The following is a 16,093-nucleotide window of genomic DNA, read 5'->3' on the forward strand; positions in this document are numbered from 1 at the left end:
GTGATCCAGTGGCGCAATTGGTCAGCGCACGGTATTTATAAGATAGTATCTGTTGAGCAATGTCGAGGTTGTGAGTTCAAGCCTCACCTGGAGCATCTTTGTATACTGTTTTTTTTTTCCTTTTCTTATGTCATTAGTCATTGATTATAAACTGCTTCCTTAATATTTAATATGATATTACAAAGGATGGAAGAAAGAAAGAAAAAACACAAACATGATTGTGCATTTAAGTTGTCAGCACACATCTGCTTTGGTTCAAATGCACTGCATATCTTCCTTCAGTCAGCCAACAAAACAGCAATGGAAAAGATTAACATACTGTTGGTAAAGCAGTTGCATCAAATTGATTTTCTGCAATATAGCATGATAATCCATACTGACAGCTCTGGATAGTACCAGCACATTTCTTGCTGGACTTGGTAATGCAAAGAACACAGTAAACAGCTTCACTTTTTCCTCAAAAATAAATAATTGACTATTAAAAACCTAACAGCCTTAAATAAGAACATCAGTAAGCACCACTGGCATAATGGATAAGTCACTGCCCTCCTAAGCCAGGGGGTCCAAGTCCCATATGGGGTAGAAGTCATTACAGCAAGTGTCTCATCACTAGAGTTGATATTTTATCCTTGCTTCAACTGTAAAACAGTCTTGCAGTGTTTAGCTTGTAAAAAATGAACACAGAAGCTAAAATATGACATTAATTATGATAACATTGTTGTTGTTGTTTTTTAAACCTTTTCTATCACCGTGGACATCTTATTTAAGTGCCATCTGGCATGCATGTTCCTTTGTTGCTCATCATTCATCACCAAAAATGATTTTCTTTTTCAATTCTTATGACTGTACTGATTGTATTGAATAAAATCCAAATCTAGCATAACCAATCAATGCAGCAAAGTGCTCCAGTGGTGCAATTGGTCAGCGCACGGTACTTATAAGACAGTATCTGTTGAGCAATGCCGAGGTTGTGAGTTCAAGCCTCACCTGGAGCATCTTTGTATACTGTTTTTTTCCCTTTTCTTATGTCATTAGTCATTGATTATAAACTGCTACCTTAATATTTAATATGAAATTACAAAGGATGGAAGAAAGAAAGAAAAAACACAAACATGATTGTGCATTTAAGTTGTCAGTACACATCTGCTTTGGTTCAAATGCACTGTATATCTTCCTTCAGTCAGCCAACAAAACAGCAATGGAAAAGATTAACATACTGTTGGTAAAGCAGTTGCATCAAATTGATTTTCTGCAATATAGCATGATAATCCATACTGACAGCTCTGGATAGTACCAGCACATTTCTTCCAGGACTTGGTAATGCAAAGAACACAGTAAACAGCTTCAATTTTATTCAAAAATAAATAATTGACTATTAAAAACCTATCAGTCTTAATTAAGGACATCAGTAAGCACCACTGGCATAATGGATAAGGCACTGTTCTCCTAAGCCAGTGCTTGTGGGTTTAAGTCCCGTCTGAGTTGGAAGTCATTACAGCAAGTGTCTCATTACTAGAGTTGATATTTTATCCTTGCTTCAACTGTAAAATAGTCTTGCAGTGTTTAGCTTGCAAAAAATGACCACAAAAGCTAAAATATGACATTAATTATGATAACATTGTTGTTGTTGTTTATTAAACCTTTTCTATCTCCGTGGACAGCTTATTCAAGTACCATCTGGCATGCATGTTCCTTTGTTGCTCATCATTCATCACCAAAAATTATTTTCTTTTTCAATTCTTATGACTGTACTGATTGTATTGAATAAAATCCACATCTAGCATAACCAATCAATGCTGCAAAGTGCTCCAGTGGCGAAATTGGTCAGCGCACGGTATTTATAAGATAGTATCTGTTGAGCAATGTCGAGGTTGTGAGTTCAAGCCTCACCTGGAGCATCTTTGTATACTGTTTTTTTTTCTTTTCTTATGTCATTAGTCATTGATTATAAACTGCTTCCTTAATATTTAATATGATATTACAAAGGATGGAAGAAAGAAAGAAAAAACACAAACATGATTGTGCATTTAAGTTGTCAGCACACATCTGCTTTGGTTCAAATGCACTGCATATCTTCCTTCAGTCAGCCAACAAAACAGCAATGGAAAAGATTAACATACTTTTGGTAAAGCAGTTGCATCAAATTGATTTTCTGCAATATAGCATGATAATCCATACTGACTGCTCTGGATAGTACCAGCACATTTCTTGCTGGACTTGGTAATGCAAAGAACACAGTAAACAGCTTCACTTTTTCCTCAAAAATAAATAATTGACTATTAAAAACCTAACAGTCTTAAATAAGAACATCAGTAAGCACCACTGGCATAATGGATAAGTCACTGCCCTCCTAAGCCAGGGGGTCCAAGTCCCATATGGGGTAGAAGTCATTACAGCAAGTGTCTCATCACTAGAGTTGATATTTTATCCTTGCTTCAACTGTAAAACAGTCTTGCAGTGTTTAGCTTGTAAAAAATGACCACAGAAGCTAAAATATGACATTAATTATGATAACATTGTTGTTGTTGTTTTTTAAACCTTTTCTATCACCGTGGACATCTTATTTAAGTGCCATCTGGCATGCATGTTCCTTTGTTGCTCATCATTCATCACCAAAAATGATTTTCTTTTTCAATTCTTATGACTGTACTGATTGTATTGAATAAAATCCAAATCTAGCATAACCAATCAATGCAGCAAAGTGCTCCAGTGGTGCAATTGGTCAGCGCACGGTACTTATAAGACAGTATCTGTTGAGCAATGCCGAGGTTGTGAGTTCAAGCCTCACCTGGAGCATCTTTGTATACTGTTTTTTTCCCTTTTCTTATGTCATTAGTCATTGATTATAAACTGCTACCTTAATATTTAATATGATATTACAAAGGATGGAAGAAAGAAAGAAAAAACACAAACATGATTGTGCATTTAAGTTGTCAGTACACATCTGCTTTGGTTCAAATGCACTGTATATCTTCCTTCAGTCAGCCAACAAAACAGCAATGGAAAAGATTAACATACTGTTGGTAAAGCAGTTGCATCAAATTGATTTTCTGCAATATAGCATGATAATCCATACTGACAGCTCTGGATAGTACCAGCACATTTCTTCCAGGACTTGGTAATGCAAAGAACACAGTAAACAGCTTCAATTTTATTCAAAAATAAATAATTGACTATTAAAAACCTATCAGTCTTAATTAAGGACATCAGTAAGCACCACTGGCATAATGGATAAGGCACTGTTCTCCTAAGCCAGTGCTTGTGGGTTTAAGTCCCGTCTGAGTTGGAAGTCATTACAGCAAGTGTCTCATTACTAGAGTTGATATTTTATCCTTGCTTCAACTGTAAAATAGTCTTGCAGTGTTTAGCTTGCAAAAAATGACCACAAAAGCTAAAATATGACATTAATTATGATAACATTGTTGTTGTTGTTTTTTAAACCTTTTCTATCACCGTGGACAGCTTATTCAAGTGCCATCTGGCATGCATGTTCCTTTGTTGCTCATCATTCATCACCAAAAATGATTTTCTTTTTCAATTCTTATGACTGTACTGATTGTATTGAATAAAATCCACATCTAGCAAAACCAACTAATGCTGCAAAGTGCTCCAGTGGTGCAATTGGTCAGCGCGCGGTTCTTATAAGACAGTATATGTTGAGCAATGCCGAGGTTGTGAGTTCAAGCCTCACCTGGAGCATCTTTGTATGCTGTTTTTTTTTCTTTTCTTATGTCATTAGTCATTGATTATAAACTGCTACCTTAATATTTAATATGATATTACAAAGGATGGAAGAAAGAAAGAAAAAACACAAACATGATTGTGCATTTAAGTTGTCAGCACACATCTGCTTTGGTTCAAATGCACTGCATATCTTCCTTCAGTCAGCCAACAAAACAGCAATGGAAAAGATTAACATACTGTTGGTAAAGCAGTTGCATCAAATTGATTTTCTGCAATATAGCATGATAATCCATACTGACAGCTCTGGATAGTACCAGCACATTTCTTGCTGGACTTGGTAATGCAAAGAACACAGTAAACAGCTTCACTTTTTCCTCAAAAATAAATAATTGACTATTAAAAACCTAACAGTCTTAAATTAGAACATCAGTAAGCACCACTGGCATAATGGATAAGTCACTGCCCTCCTAAGCAAGGGGGTCCAAGTCCCATATGGGGTGGAAGTCATTACAGCAAGTGTCTCATCACTAGAGTTGATATTTTATCCTTGCTTCAACTGTAAAACAGTCTTGCAGTGTTTAGCTTGTAAAAAATGACCACAGAAGCTAAAATATGACATTAATTATGATAACATTGTTGTTGTTGTTGTTGTTTTTTAAACCTTTTCTATCACCGTGGACAGCTTATTCAAGTACCATCTGGCATGCATGTTCCTTTGTTGCTCATCATTCATCACCAAAAATTATTTTCTTTTTCAATTCTTATGACTGTACTGATTGTATTGAATAAAATCCACATCTAGCATAACCAATCAATGCTGCAAAGTGCTCCAGTGGCGCAATTGGTCAGCGCACGGTATTTATAAGATAGTATCTGTTGAGCAATGTCGAGGTTGTGAGTTCAAGCCTCACCTGGAGCATCTTTGTATACTGTTTTTTTTTTCTTTTCTTATGTCATTAGTCATTGATTATAAACTGCTTCCTTAATATTTAATATGATATTACAAAGGATGGAAGAAAGAAAGAAAAAACACAAACATGATTGTGCATTTAAGTTGTCAGCACACATCTGCTTTGGTTCAAATGCACTGCATATCTTCCTTCAGTCAGCCAACAAAACAGCAATGGAAAAGATTAACATACTTTTGGTAAAGCAGTTGCATCAAATTGATTTTCTGCAATATAGCATGATAATCCATACTGACTGCTCTGGATAGTACCAGCACATTTCTTGCTGGACTTGGTAATGCAAAGAACACAGTAAACAGCTTCACTTTTTCCTCAAAAATAAATAATTGACTATTAAAAACCTAACAGTCTTAAATAAGAACATCAGTAAGCACCACTGGCATAATGGATAAGTCACTGCCCTCCTAAGCCAGGGGGTCCAAGTCCCATATGGGGTAGAAGTCATTACAGCAAGTGTCTCATCACTAGAGTTGATATTTTATCCTTGCTTCAACTGTAAAACAGTCTTGCAGTGTTTAGCTTGTAAAAAATGACCACAGAAGCTAAAATATGACATTAATTATGATAACATTGTTGTTGTTGTTTTTTAAACCTTTTCTATCACCGTGGACATCTTATTTAAGTGCCATCTGGCATGCATGTTCCTTTGTTGCTCATCATTCATCACCAAAAATGATTTTCTTTTTCAATTCTTATGACTGTACTGATTGTATTGAATAAAATCCAAATCTAGCATAACCAATCAATGCAGCAAAGTGCTCCAGTGGTGCAATTGGTCAGCGCACGGTACTTATAAGACAGTATATGTTGAGCAATGCCGAGGTTGTGAGTTCAAGCCTCACCTGGAGCATCTTTGTATACTGTTTTTTTCCCTTTTCTTATGTCATTAGTCATTGATTATAAACTGCTACCTTAATATTTAATATGATATTACAAAGGATGGAAGAAAGAAAGAAAAAACACAAACATGATTGTGCATTTAAGTTGTCACTACACATCTGCTTTGGTTCAAATGCACTGTATATCTTCCTTCAGTCAGCCAACAAAACAGCAATGGAAAAGATTAACATACTGTTGGTAAAGCAGTTGCATCAAATTGATTTTCTGCAATATAGCATGATAATCCATACTGACAGCTCTGGATAGTACCAGCACATTTCTTCCAGGACTTGGTAATGCAAAGAACACAGTAAACAGCTTCAATTTTATTCAAAAATAAATAATTGACTATTAAAAACCTAACAGTCTTAAATTAGAACATCAGTAAGCACCACTGGCATAATGGATAAGTCACTGCCCTCCTAAGCCAGGGGGTCCAAGTCCCATATGGGGTGGAAGTCATTACAGCAAGTGTCTCATCACTAGAGTTGATATTTTATCCTTGCTTCAACTGTAAAACAGTCTTGCAGTGTTTAGCTTGTAAAAAATGACCACAGAAGTTAAAATATGACATTAATTATGATAACGTTGTTGTTGTTGTTTTTTAAACCTTTTCTATCACCGTGGACAGCTTATTCAAGTACCATCTGGCATGCATGTTCCTTTGTTGCTCATCATTCATCACCAAAAATTATTTTCTTTTTCAATTCTTATGACTGTACTGATTGTATTGAATAAAATCCACATCTAGCATAACCAATCAATGCTGCAAAGTGATCCAGTGGCGCAATTGGTCAGCGCACGGTATTTATAAGATAGTATCTGTTGAGCAATGTCGAGGTTGTGAGTTCAAGCCTCACCTGGAGCATCTTTGTATACTGTTTTTTTTTTCCTTTTCTTATGTCATTAGTCATTGATTATAAACTGCTTCCTTAATATTTAATATGATATTACAAAGGATGGAAGAAAGAAAGAAAAAACACAAACATGATTGTGCATTTAAGTTGTCAGCACACATCTGCTTTGGTTCAAATGCACTGCATATCTTCCTTCAGTCAGCCAACAAAACAGCAATGGAAAAGATTAACATACTGTTGGTAAAGCAGTTGCATCAAATTGATTTTCTGCAATATAGCATGATAATCCATACTGACAGCTCTGGATAGTACCAGCACATTTCTTGCTGGACTTGGTAATGCAAAGAACACAGTAAACAGCTTCACTTTTTCCTCAAAAATAAATAATTGACTATTAAAAACCTAACAGCCTTAAATAAGAACATCAGTAAGCACCACTGGCATAATGGATAAGTCACTGCCCTCCTAAGCCAGGGGGTCCAAGTCCCATATGGGGTAGAAGTCATTACAGCAAGTGTCTCATCACTAGAGTTGATATTTTATCCTTGCTTCAACTGTAAAACAGTCTTGCAGTGTTTAGCTTGTAAAAAATGAACACAGAAGCTAAAATATGACATTAATTATGATAACATTGTTGTTGTTGTTTTTTAAACCTTTTCTATCACCGTGGACATCTTATTTAAGTGCCATCTGGCATGCATGTTCCTTTGTTGCTCATCATTCATCACCAAAAATGATTTTCTTTTTCAATTCTTATGACTGTACTGATTGTATTGAATAAAATCCAAATCTAGCATAACCAATCAATGCAGCAAAGTGCTCCAGTGGTGCAATTGGTCAGCGCACGGTACTTATAAGACAGTATCTGTTGAGCAATGCCGAGGTTGTGAGTTCAAGCCTCACCTGGAGCATCTTTGTATACTGTTTTTTTCCCTTTTCTTATGTCATTAGTCATTGATTATAAACTGCTACCTTAATATTTAATATGAAATTACAAAGGATGGAAGAAAGAAAGAAAAAACACAAACATGATTGTGCATTTAAGTTGTCAGTACACATCTGCTTTGGTTCAAATGCACTGTATATCTTCCTTCAGTCAGCCAACAAAACAGCAATGGAAAAGATTAACATACTGTTGGTAAAGCAGTTGCATCAAATTGATTTTCTGCAATATAGCATGATAATCCATACTGACAGCTCTGGATAGTACCAGCACATTTCTTCCAGGACTTGGTAATGCAAAGAACACAGTAAACAGCTTCAATTTTATTCAAAAATAAATAATTGACTATTAAAAACCTATCAGTCTTAATTAAGGACATCAGTAAGCACCACTGGCATAATGGATAAGGCACTGTTCTCCTAAGCCAGTGCTTGTGGGTTTAAGTCCCGTCTGAGTTGGAAGTCATTACAGCAAGTGTCTCATTACTAGAGTTGATATTTTATCCTTGCTTCAACTGTAAAATAGTCTTGCAGTGTTTAGCTTGCAAAAAATGACCACAAAAGCTAAAATATGACATTAATTATGATAACATTGTTGTTGTTGTTTATTAAACCTTTTCTATCACCGTGGACAGCTTATTCAAGTACCATCTGGCATGCATGTTCCTTTGTTGCTCATCATTCATCACCAAAAATTATTTTCTTTTTCAATTCTTATGACTGTACTGATTGTATTGAATAAAATCCACATCTAGCATAACCAATCAATGCTGCAAAGTGCTCCAGTGGCGCAATTGGTCAGCGCACGGTATTTATAAGATAGTATCTGTTGAGCAATGTCGAGGTTGTGAGTTCAAGCCTCACCTGGAGCATCTTTGTATACTGTTTTTTTTTTCTTTTCTTATGTCATTAGTCATTGATTATAAACTGCTTCCTTAATATTTAATATGATATTACAAAGGATGGAAGAAAGAAAGAAAAAACACAAACATGATTGTGCATTTAAGTTGTCAGCACACATCTGCTTTGGTTCAAATGCACTGCATATCTTCCTTCAGTCAGCCAACAAAACAGCAATGGAAAAGATTAACATACTTTTGGTAAAGCAGTTGCATCAAATTGATTTTCTGCAATATAGCATGATAATCCATACTGACTGCTCTGGATAGTACCAGCACATTTCTTGCTGGACTTGGTAATGCAAAGAACACAGTAAACAGCTTCACTTTTTCCTCAAAAATAAATAATTGACTATTAAAAACCTAACAGTCTTAAATAAGAACATCAGTAAGCACCACTGGCATAATGGATAAGTCACTGCCCTCCTAAGCCAGGGGGTCCAAGTCCCATATGGGGTAGAAGTCATTACAGCAAGTGTCTCATCACTAGAGTTGATATTTTATCCTTGCTTCAACTGTAAAACAGTCTTGCAGTGTTTAGCTTGTAAAAAATGACCACAGAAGCTAAAATATGACATTAATTATGATAACATTGTTGTTGTTGTTTTTTAAACCTTTTCTATCACCGTGGACATCTTATTTAAGTGCCATCTGGCATGCATGTTCCTTTGTTGCTCATCATTCATCACCAAAAATGATTTTCTTTTTCAATTCTTATGACTGTACTGATTGTATTGAATAAAATCCAAATCTAGCATAACCAATCAATGCAGCAAAGTGCTCCAGTGGTGCAATTGGTCAGCGCACGGTACTTATAAGACAGTATCTGTTGAGCAATGCCGAGGTTGTGAGTTCAAGCCTCACCTGGAGCATCTTTGTATACTGTTTTTTTCCCTTTTCTTATGTCATTAGTCATTGATTATAAACTGCTACCTTAATATTTAATATGATATTACAAAGGATGGAAGAAAGAAAGAAAAAACACAAACATGATTGTGCATTTAAGTTGTCAGTACACATCTGCTTTGGTTCAAATGCACTGTATATCTTCCTTCAGTCAGCCAACAAAACAGCAATGGAAAAGATTAACATACTGTTGGTAAAGCAGTTGCATCAAATTGATTTTCTGCAATATAGCATGATAATCCATACTGACAGCTCTGGATAGTACCAGCACATTTCTTCCAGGACTTGGTAATGCAAAGAACACAGTAAACAGCTTCAATTTTATTCAAAAATAAATAATTGACTATTAAAAACCTATCAGTCTTAATTAAGGACATCAGTAAGCACCACTGGCATAATGGATAAGGCACTGTTCTCCTAAGCCAGTGCTTGTGGGTTTAAGTCCCGTCTGAGTTGGAAGTCATTACAGCAAGTGTCTCATTACTAGAGTTGATATTTTATCCTTGCTTCAACTGTAAAATAGTCTTGCAGTGTTTAGCTTGCAAAAAATGACCACAAAAGCTAAAATATGACATTAATTATGATAACATTGTTGTTGATGTTTTTTAAACCTTTTCTATCACCGTGGACAGCTTATTCAAGTGCCATCTGGCATGCATGTTCCTTTGTTGCTCATCATTCATCACCAAAAATGATTTTCTTTTTCAATTCTTATGACTGTACTGATTGTATTGAATAAAATCCACATCTAGCAAAACCAACTAATGCTGCAAAGTGCTCCAGTGGTGCAATTGGTCAGCGCGCGGTTCTTATAAGACAGTATATGTTGAGCAATGCCGAGGTTGTGAGTTCAAGCCTCACCTGGAGCATCTTTGTATGCTGTTTTTTTTTCTTTTCTTATGTCATTAGTCATTGATTATAAACTGCTACCTTAATATTTAATATGATATTACAAAGGATGGAAGAAAGAAAGAAAAAACACAAACATGATTGTGCATTTAAGTTGTCAGCACACATCTGCTTTGGTTCAAATGCACTGCATATCTTCCTTCAGTCAGCCAACAAAACAGCAATGGAAAAGATTAACATACTGTTGGTAAAGCAGTTGCATCAAATTGATTTTCTGCAATATAGCATGATAATCCATACTGACAGCTCTGGATAGTACCAGCACATTTCTTGCTGGACTTGGTAATGCAAAGAACACAGTAAACAGCTTCACTTTTTCCTCAAAAATAAATAATTGACTATTAAAAACCTAACAGTCTTAAATTAGAACATCAGTAAGCACCACTGGCATAATGGATAAGTCACTGCCCTCCTAAGCAAGGGGGTCCAAGTCCCATATGGGGTGGAAGTCATTACAGCAAGTGTCTCATCACTAGAGTTGATATTTTATCCTTGCTTCAACTGTAAAACAGTCTTGCAGTGTTTAGCTTGTAAAAAATGACCACAGAAGCTAAAATATGACATTAATTATGATAACATTGTTGTTGTTGTTGTTTTTTAAACCTTTTCTATCACCGTGGACAGCTTATTCAAGTACCATCTGGCATGCATGTTCCTTTGTTGCTCATCATTCATCACCAAAAATTATTTTCTTTTTCAATTCTTATGACTGTACTGATTGTATTGAATAAAATCCACATCTAGCATAACCAACCAATGCTGCAAAGTGCTCCAGTGGCGCAATTGGTCAGCGCACGGTATTTATAAGATAGTATCTGTTGAGCAATGTCGAGGTTGTGAGTTCAAGCCTCACCTGGAGCATCTTTGTATACTGTTTTTTTTTTTCTTTTCTTATGTCATTAGTCATTGATTATAAACTGCTTCCTTAATATTTAATATGATATTACAAAGGATGGAAGAAAGAAAGAAAAAACACAAACATGATTGTGCATTTAAGTTGTCAGCACACATCTGCTTTGGTTCAAATGCACTGCATATCTTCCTTCAGTCAGCCAACAAAACAGCAATGGAAAAGATTAACATACTTTTGGTAAAGCAGTTGCATCAAATTGATTTTCTGCAATATAGCATGATAATCCATACTGACTGCTCTGGATAGTACCAGCACATTTCTTGCTGGACTTGGTAATGCAAAGAACACAGTAAACAGCTTCACTTTTTCCTCAAAAATAAATAATTGACTATTAAAAACCTAACAGTCTTAAATAAGAACATCAGTAAGCACCACTGGCATAATGGATAAGTCACTGCCCTCCTAAGCCAGGGGGTCCAAGTCCCATATGGGGTAGAAGTCATTACAGCAAGTGTCTCATCACTAGAGTTGATATTTTATCCTTGCTTCAACTGTAAAACAGTCTTGCAGTGTTTAGCTTGTAAAAAATGACCACAGAAGCTAAAATATGACATTAATTATGATAACATTGTTGTTGTTGTTTTTTAAACCTTTTCTATCACCGTGGACATCTTATTTAAGTGCCATCTGGCATGCATGTTCCTTTGTTGCTCATCATTCATCACCAAAAATGATTTTCTTTTTCAATTCTTATGACTGTACTGATTGTATTGAATAAAATCCAAATCTAGCATAACCAATCAATGCAGCAAAGTGCTCCAGTGGTGCAATTGGTCAGCGCACGGTACTTATAAGACAGTATCTGTTGAGCAATGCCGAGGTTGTGAGTTCAAGCCTCACCTGGAGCATCTTTGTATACTGTTTTTTTCCCTTTTCTTATGTCATTAGTCATTGATTATAAACTGCTACCTTAATATTTAATATGATATTACAAAGGATGGAAGAAAGAAAGAAAAAACACAAACATGATTGTGCATTTAAGTTGTCAGTACACATCTGCTTTGGTTCAAATGCACTGTATATCTTCCTTCAGTCAGCCAACAAAACAGCAATGGAAAAGATTAACATACTGTTGGTAAAGCAGTTGCATCAAATTGATTTTCTGCAATATAGCATGATAATCCATACTGACAGCTCTGGATAGTACCAGCACATTTCTTCCAGGACTTGGTAATGCAAAGAACACAGTAAACAGCTTCAATTTTATTCAAAAATAAATAATTGACTATTAAAAACCTATCAGTCTTAATTAAGGACATCAGTAAGCACCACTGGCATAATGGATAAGGCACTGTTCTCCTAAGCCAGTGCTTGTGGGTTTAAGTCCCGTCTGAGTTGGAAGTCATTACAGCAAGTGTCTCATCACTAGAGTTGATATTTTATCCTTGCTTCAACTGTAAAACAGTCTTGCAGTGTTTAGCTTGCAAAAAATGACCACAAAAGCTAAAATATGACATTAATTATGATAACATTGTTGTTGTTGTTTTTTTAAACCTTTTCTATCACCGTGGACAGCTTATTCAAGTGCCATCTGGCATGCATGTTCCTTTGTTGCTCATCATTCATCACCAAAAATGATTTTCTTTTTCAATTCTTATGACTGTACTGATTGTATTGAATAAAATCCACATCTAGCAAAACCAACCAATGCTGCAAAGTGCTCCAGTGGTGCAATTGGTCAGCGTGCGGTTCTTATAAGACAGTATATGTTGAGCAATGCCGAGGTTGTGAGTTCAAGCCTCACCTGGAGCATCTATGTATGCTGTTTTTTTTTCTTTTCTTATGTCATTAGTCATTGATTATAAACTGCTACCTTAATATTTAATATGATATTACAAAGGATGGAAGAAAGAAAGAAAAAACACAAACATGATTGTGCATTTAAGTTGTCAGCACACATCTGCTTTGGTTCAAATGCACTGCATATCTTCCTTCAGTCAGCCAACAAAACAGCAATGGAAAAGATTAACATACTGTTGGTAAAGCAGTTGCATCAAATTGATTTTCTGCAATATAGCATGATAATCCATACTGACAGCTCTGGATAGTACCAGCACATTTCTTGCTGGACTTGGTAATGCAAAGAACACAGTAAACAGCTTCACTTTTTCCTCAAAAATAAATAATTGACTATTAAAAACCTAACAGTCTTAAATTAGAACATCAGTAAGCACCACTGGCATAATGGATAAGTCACTGCCCTCCTAAGCCAGGGGGTCCAAGTCCCATATGGGGTGGAAGTCATTACAGCAAGTGTCTCATCACTAGAGTTGATATTTTATCCTTGCTTCAACTGTAAAACAGTCTTGCAGTGTTTAGCTTGTAAAAAATGACCACAGAAGCTAAAATATGACATTAATTATGATATCATTGTTGTTGTTGTTGTTTTTTAAACCTTTTCTATCACCGTGGACAGCTTATTCAAGTACCATCTGGCATGCATGTTCCTTTGTTGCTCATCATTCATCACCAAAAATTATTTTCTTTTTCAATTCTTATGACTGTACTGATGGTATTGAATAAAATCCACATCTAGCATAACCAATCAATGCTGCAAAGTGCTCCAGTGGCGCAATTGGTCAGCGCACGGTATTTATAAGATAGTATCTGTTGAGCAATGTCGAGGTTGTGAGTTCAAGCCTCACCTGGAGCATCTTTGTATACTGTTTTTTTTTTCCTTTTCTTATGTCATTAGTCATTGATTATAAACTGCTTCCTTAATATTTAATATGATATTACAAAGGATGGAAGAAAGAAAGAAAAAACACAAACATGATTGTGCATTTAAGTTGTCAGCACACATCTGCTTTGGTTCAAATGCACTGCATATCTTCCTTCAGTCAGCCAACAAAACAGCAATGGAAAAGATTAACATACTGTTGGTAAAGCAGTTGCATCAAATTGATTTTCTGCAATATAGCATGATAATCCATACTGACAGCTCTGGATAGTACCAGCACATTTCTTGCTGGACTTGGTAATGCAAAGAACACAGTAAACAGCTTCACTTTTTCCTCAAAAATAAATAATTGACTATTAAAAACCTAACAGTCTTAAATAAGAACATCAGTAAGCACCACTGGCATAATGGATAAGTCACTGCCCTCCTAAGCCAGGGGGTCCAAGTCCCATATGGGGTAGAAGTCATTACAGCAAGTGTCTCATCACTAGAGTTGATATTTTATCCTTGCTTCAACTGTAAACAGTCTTGCAGTGTTTAGCTTGTAAAAAATGACCACAGAAGCTAAAATATGACATTAATTATGATAACATTGTTGTTGTTGTTTTTTAAACCTTTTCTATCACCGTGGACATCTTATTTAAGTGCCATCTGGCATGCATGTTCCTTTGTTGCTCATCATTCATCACCAAAAATGATTTTCTTTTTCAATTCTTATGACTGTACTGATTGTATTGAATAAAATCCAAATCTAGCATAACCAATCAATGCAGCAAAGTGCTCCAGTGGTGCAATTGGTCAGCGCACGGTAGTTATAAGACAGTATCTGTTGAGCAATGCCGAGGTTGTGAGTTCAAGCCTCACCTGGAGCATCTTTGTATACTGTTTTTTTCCCTTTTCTTATGTCATTAGTCATTGATTATAAACTGCTACCTTAATATTTAATATGATATTACAAAGGATGGAAGAAAGAAAGAAAAAACACAAACATGATTGTGCATTTAAGTTGTCAGTACACATCTGCTTTGGTTCAAATGCACTGTATATCTTCCTTCAGTCAGCCAACAAAACAGCAATGGAAAAGATTAACATACTGTTGGTAAAGCAGTTGCATCAAATTGATTTTCTGCAATATAGCATGATAATCCATACTGACAGCTCTGGATAGTACCAGCACATTTCTTCCAGGACTTGGTAATGCAAAGAACACAGTAAACAGCTTCAATTTTATTCAAAAATAAATAATTGACTATTAAAAACCTATCAGTCTTAATTAAGGACATCAGTAAGCACCACTGGCATAATGGATAAGGCACTGTTCTCCTAAGCCAGTGCTTGTGGGTTTAAGTCCCGTCTGAGTTGGAAGTCATTACAGCAAGTGTCTCATCACTAGAGTTGATATTTTATCCTTGCTTCAACTGTAAAACAGTCTTGCAGTGTTTAGCTTGCAAAAAATGACCACAAAAGCTAAAATATGACATTAATTATGATAACATTGTTGTTGTTGTTTTTTAAACCTTTTCTATCACCGTGGACAGCTTATTCAAGTGCCATCTGGCATGCATGTTCCTTTGTTGCTCATCATTCATCACCAAAAATGATTTTCTTTTTCAATTCTTATGACTGTACTGATTGTATTGAATAAAATCCACATCTAGCAAAACCAACTAATGCTGCAAAGTGCTCCAGTGGTGCAATTGGTCAGCGCGCGGTTCTTATAAGACAGTATATGTTGAGCAATGCCGAGGTTGTGAGTTCAAGCCTCACCTGGAGCATATTTGTATGCTGTTTTTTTTTCTTTTCTTATGTCATTAGTCATTGATTATAAACTGCTACCTTAATATTTAATATGATATTACAAAGGATGGAAGAAAGAAAGAAAAAACACAAACATGATTGTGCATTTAAGTTGTCAGCACACATCTGCTTTGGTTCAAATGCACTGCATATCTTCCTTCAGTCAGCCAACAAAACAGCAATGGAAAAGATTAACATACTGTTGGTAAAGCAGTTGCACCAAATTGATTTTCTGCAATATAGCATGATAATCCATACTGACAGCTCTGGATAGTACCAGCACATTTCTTGCTGGACTTGGTAATGCAAAGAACACAGTAAACAGCTTCACTTTTTCCTCAAAAATAAATAATTGACTATTAAAAACCTAACAGTCTTAAATTAGAACATCAGTAAGCACCACTGGCATAATGGATAAGTCACTGCCCTCCTAAGCCAGGGGGTCCAAGTCCCATATGGGGTGGAAGTCATTACAGCAAGTGTCTCATCACTAGAGTTGATATTTTATCCTTGCTTCAACTGTAAAACAGTCTTGCAGTGTTTAGCTTGTAAAAAATGACCACAGAAGCTAAAATATGACATTAATTATGATAACATTGTTGTTGTTGTTTTTTAAACCTTTTCTATCACCGTGGACAGCTTATTCAAGTACCATCTGG

At 35.7% G+C, this 16,093-nt stretch overlaps 10 non-coding genes across 10 annotated transcripts; all 10 read left to right on the top strand.

Annotated features, from left to right (window-relative positions):
- The first annotated feature begins 902 nt into the window (after positions 1–902).
- On the top strand, positions 903–995 carry TRNAI-UAU (transfer RNA isoleucine (anticodon UAU)). The gene is given in 2 exon segments: positions 903–940; positions 960–995. It is a non-coding gene; the product is annotated as a tRNA-Ile (tRNA).
- A 1,708-nt stretch (positions 996–2,703) lies between these two features.
- TRNAI-UAU (transfer RNA isoleucine (anticodon UAU)) lies at positions 2,704–2,796 on the top strand. The gene is given in 2 exon segments: positions 2,704–2,741; positions 2,761–2,796. It is a non-coding gene; the product is annotated as a tRNA-Ile (tRNA).
- Positions 2,797–4,510: 1,714 nt separating this feature from the next.
- On the top strand, positions 4,511–4,603 carry TRNAI-UAU (transfer RNA isoleucine (anticodon UAU)). Its single transcript is given in 2 exon segments — positions 4,511–4,548; positions 4,568–4,603. It is a non-coding gene; the product is annotated as a tRNA-Ile (tRNA).
- Positions 4,604–5,409: 806 nt separating this feature from the next.
- On the top strand, positions 5,410–5,502 carry TRNAI-UAU (transfer RNA isoleucine (anticodon UAU)). Its single transcript is given in 2 exon segments — positions 5,410–5,447; positions 5,467–5,502. It is a non-coding gene; the product is annotated as a tRNA-Ile (tRNA).
- Positions 5,503–7,206: 1,704 nt separating this feature from the next.
- TRNAI-UAU (transfer RNA isoleucine (anticodon UAU)) lies at positions 7,207–7,299 on the top strand. Its single transcript is given in 2 exon segments — positions 7,207–7,244; positions 7,264–7,299. It is a non-coding gene; the product is annotated as a tRNA-Ile (tRNA).
- Positions 7,300–8,109: 810 nt separating this feature from the next.
- Positions 8,110–8,202, top strand: TRNAI-UAU (transfer RNA isoleucine (anticodon UAU)). Its single transcript is given in 2 exon segments — positions 8,110–8,147; positions 8,167–8,202. It is a non-coding gene; the product is annotated as a tRNA-Ile (tRNA).
- An 806-nt stretch (positions 8,203–9,008) lies between these two features.
- Positions 9,009–9,101, top strand: TRNAI-UAU (transfer RNA isoleucine (anticodon UAU)). Its single transcript is given in 2 exon segments — positions 9,009–9,046; positions 9,066–9,101. It is a non-coding gene; the product is annotated as a tRNA-Ile (tRNA).
- Positions 9,102–10,812: 1,711 nt separating this feature from the next.
- On the top strand, positions 10,813–10,905 carry TRNAI-UAU (transfer RNA isoleucine (anticodon UAU)). Its single transcript is given in 2 exon segments — positions 10,813–10,850; positions 10,870–10,905. It is a non-coding gene; the product is annotated as a tRNA-Ile (tRNA).
- Positions 10,906–11,712: 807 nt separating this feature from the next.
- Positions 11,713–11,805, top strand: TRNAI-UAU (transfer RNA isoleucine (anticodon UAU)). Its single transcript is given in 2 exon segments — positions 11,713–11,750; positions 11,770–11,805. It is a non-coding gene; the product is annotated as a tRNA-Ile (tRNA).
- Positions 11,806–13,517: 1,712 nt separating this feature from the next.
- Positions 13,518–13,610, top strand: TRNAI-UAU (transfer RNA isoleucine (anticodon UAU)). The gene is given in 2 exon segments: positions 13,518–13,555; positions 13,575–13,610. It is a non-coding gene; the product is annotated as a tRNA-Ile (tRNA).
- Positions 13,611–16,093: the final 2,483 nt, after the last annotated feature.

This window comes from Pseudophryne corroboree, chromosome 4, assembly GCF_028390025.1.
Source record: "Pseudophryne corroboree isolate aPseCor3 chromosome 4, aPseCor3.hap2, whole genome shotgun sequence".
Lineage (NCBI taxonomy): Eukaryota > Metazoa > Chordata > Amphibia > Anura > Myobatrachidae > Pseudophryne > Pseudophryne corroboree.